Source organism: Oncorhynchus gorbuscha, unplaced genomic scaffold (assembly GCF_021184085.1).
Source record: "Oncorhynchus gorbuscha isolate QuinsamMale2020 ecotype Even-year unplaced genomic scaffold, OgorEven_v1.0 Un_scaffold_10261, whole genome shotgun sequence".
NCBI classification, from domain to species: Eukaryota; Metazoa; Chordata; class Actinopteri; order Salmoniformes; family Salmonidae; genus Oncorhynchus; species Oncorhynchus gorbuscha.
In genome coordinates this window covers 7501-11386 of record NW_025753057.1, presented here as the reverse complement: position 1 = coordinate 11386, position 3886 = coordinate 7501, and the positions used below count along the sequence as shown (strand labels likewise).

General features: G+C 44.8%; 1 pseudogene; it reads left to right on the top strand.

Moving 5' to 3' along the window:
- Nucleotides 1-3810: 3810 nt before the first annotated feature.
- Nucleotides 3811-3886, top strand: part of LOC124030258 — a 4844-nt pseudogene continuing 4768 nt past the window's right edge.

Here is a 3886-nt window from a genome sequence, read left to right as displayed (position 1 = left end):
GAGCTGTATTGTATTGGAGCTGTATTGTATTGTAGCTGTATTGTAGGTGGAGCTGTATTGTAGGTGGAGCTGTACTGTATTGGAGCTGTATTGTACGTGGAGCTGTATTGTAGGTGGAGCTGTATTGTAGGTGGAGCTGTATTGTATTGGAGCTGTATTGTAGGTGGAGCTGTATTGTATTGGAGCTGTATTGTAGGTGGAGCTGTATTGTAGGTGGAGCTGTACTGTATTGGAGCTGTATTGTATTGGAGCTGTATTGTAGGTGGAGCTGTATTGTATTGGAGCTGTATTGTAGGTGGAGCTGTATTGTATTGGAGCTGTATTGTAGGTGGAGCTGTATTGTAGGTGGAGCTGTATTGTATTGGAGCTGTATTGTAGGTGGAGCTGTATTGTAGGTGGAGCTGTATTGTATTGGAGCTGTATTGTAGGTGGAGCTGTATTGTATTGGAGCTGTATTGTAGGTGGAGCTGTATTGTAGGTGGAGCTGTATTGTAGGTGGAGCTGTATTGTAGGTGGAGCTGTATTGGAGCTGTATTGTAGGTGGAGCTGTATTGTAGGTGGAGCTGTATTGTATTGGAGCTGTATTGTAGGTGGAGCTGTATTGTAGGTGGAGCTGTATTGTATTGTAGCTGTATTGTAGGTGGAGCTGTATTGTATTGTAGCTGTATTGTATTGGAGCTGTATTGTATTGTAGCTGTATTGTATTGTAGCTGTATTGTATTGTAGCTGTATTGTATTGGAGCTGTATTGTATTGTAGCTGTATTGTAGGTGGAGCTGTATTGTAGGTGGAGCTGTATTGTAGGTGGAGCTGTATTCTATTGGAGCTGTATTGTATTGTAGCTGTATTGTAGGGTGTCTGATCATTACAGAGAAGGGTCTGGTGTGTATTGCAGGTGTGGCTGGGCCGTAGTTTAGAAAGATGTGATGCTGCTGAGTGGTGTGTATTGCAGGTGTGGCTGGGCCGTAGTTTAGAAAGATGTGATGCTGCTGAGTGGTGTGTTGCTCATTTGAACTGTGTTGTCCTGTGCTTAGAAATATGATCTCATTCTAGATCTGTCAATCTATGTACATGAGTCTGGCTATAGAAGGGACTGAGCTGTGCATCTTAACTAATGTGACTGTCCTGTCTAGGTCTGTCTAGATGTAACTAATGTGACTGTCCTGTCTAGGTCTGTCTAGATGTAACTAATGTGACTGTCCTGTCTAGGTCTGTCTAGATGTAACTAATGTGACTGTCCTGTCTAGGTCTGTCTAGATGTAACTAATGTGACTGTCCTGTCTAGGTCTGTCTAGATGTAACTAATGTGACTGTCCTGTCTAGGTCTGTCTAGATGTAACTAATGTGACTGTCCTGTCTAGGTCTGTCTAGATGTAACTAATGTGACTGTCCTGTCTAGGTCTGTCTAGATGTAACTAATGTGACTGTCCTGTCTAGGTCTGTCTAGATGTGTACCTGTGCTGTGACTGTCCTGTCTAGGTGTGTCTAGATGTATCTGTGCTGTGACTGTCCTGTCTAGGTGTGTCTAGATGTATCTGTGCTGTGACTGTCCTGTCTAGGTGTTCCTAGATGTACCTGTGCTGTGACTGTCCTGTCTAGATGTACCTGTGCTGTGACTGTCCTGTCTAGGTGTGTCTAGATGTATCTGTGCTGTGACTGTCCTGTCTAGGTGTGTCTAGATGTATCTGTGCTGTGACTGTCCTGTCTAGGTGTTCCTAGATGTACCTGTGCTGTGACTGTCCTGTCTAGGTGCACCTGTGCTGTGACTGTCCTGTCTAGGAGCGTCTAGATGTAACTAAAGTGACTGTCCTGTCTAGATGTGTCTAGATGTACCTGTGCTGTAACTGTCCTGTCTAGATGTACCTGTGCTGTAACTGTCCTGTCTAGGTGTGTCTAGATGTATAACTGTGCTGTGACTGTCCTGTCTATGAGCGTCTAGATGTAACTAATGTGACTGTCCTGTCTAGGTGTGTCTAGATGTATCTGTGCTGTGACTGTCCTGTCTAGGTGTGTCTAGATGTATCTGTGCTGTGACTGTCCTGTCTAGGTGTGTCTAGATGCACCTGTGCTGTGACTGTCCTGTCTAGGAGCGTCTAGATGTAACTAATGTGACTGTCCTGTCTAGGTGTTCCTGTGCTGTGACTGTCCTGTCCAGATGCACCTGTGCTGTGACTGTCCTGTCTATGAGCGTCTAGATGTAACTAAAGTGACTGTCCTGTCTAGGTGTGTCTAGATGTATCTGTGCTGTGACTGTCCTGTCTAGGTGCGTCTAGATGCACCTGTGCTGTGACTGTCCTGTCTAGGTGTGTCTAGATGTATCTGTGCTGTGACTGTCCTGTCTAGGTGCGTTTAGATGCACCTGTGCTGTGACTGTCCTGTCTAGGTGTGTCTAGATGCACCTGTGCTGTGACTGTCCTGTCTAGGAGCGTCTAGATGTAACTAATGTGACTGTCCTGTCTAGGTGCGTCTAGATCAGGGGTGTCAAACTCATTTCGCATCGTGGGCCACATACGGCCTAGGGAGATGTCAAGTGGGCCGGACCATTAAAATTATACCATACTCTGCTATAAATAACCAAAATATCATGTCTTTCCTTTGTTTTGGTGTAAAGAAGCACAAGAACATTAGGAAAATATTGAAATTTAATGAACTATCCTTTTACAAAACATTTCATGAAACACCTCATATTTCCTTAGACAAATGTGCAATTTACTTTTATCATTCACAAATATGCATTGCAACTGATCCCACTGATTGTACAAAGGCTAGCAATTAGGTAGCTGGCTTTTACCGCTGCTTCACTGACTTCTCGGCTCTGGATGAAAGTTGACTGCTGTTTCCTCAGACCCGCCAGCAATTCGTTAATCGTATCTCTTCTCAGTTGTCCTTGCAAGCCGGCATATTTTTCGCTGTGATGAGTCTCGTAGTGGCGTCGAATATTATATTCCTTCAATACCGAAACTTGTTGCAAACACACCAAGCACAAAGGTTTTCCGTGCATCTCTGTAAATAAATAGGACGTGGTCCATTTTTCTTTGAAAATTCTACACTCCTTATCTACTTTTCTCCGTTTGGATAACGACATTTTGGCTAATGAGGGTGTAGCGGAGAGGTAGAGACCAAGGTATTAACAACGTCGTAACAAGCAGCAGATGGCGCATTGATACCGTCTGCTGTTTTCAGTCTGTCTCAGTGATGCGGCTTGTCTTCTACTCTGATGGAAAGAGTGCGCCCCTTAGCGGATAATCCATGAATTGCAGCGAATTAAAAATATTAATTCCATGTCTTTTATGCATTTTTTCCACTTTCAAATTATCCTGCGGGCCTGATCGAACCTCCTTGGGGGCCGGTTCCGGCCCGCATGTTTGACACCCCTGGTCTAGATGTATCTGTGCTGTGACTGTCCTGTCTAGGTGTTCCTAGATGTAACTGTGCTGTGACTGTCCTGTCTAGGTGTTCCTAGATGTAACTGTGCTGTGACTGTCCTGTCTAGGAGCGTCTAGATGTATCTGTGCTGTGACTGTCCTGTATAGGTGTTCCTAGATGTAACTGTGCTGTGACTGTCCTGTCTAGGTGTTCCTAGATGTAACTGTGCTGTGACTGTCCTGTCTAGGTGTTCCTAGATGTAACTGTGCTGTGACTGTTCTGTCTAGGTGTTCCTAGATGTAACTAATGTGACTGTCCTGTCTAGGAGCGTCTAGATGTATCTGTGCTGTGACTGTCCTGTCTAGGTGTTCCTAGATGTAACTGTGCTGTGACTGTCCTGTCTAGGTGTTCCTAGATGTAACTGTGCTGTGACTGTCCTGTCTAGGTGCGTCTGGCCATAGCAGAGAAGGGACTGATCTGTGAGGAGTATGATGTCAGTCTGCCTCTTAGTGAACACAACG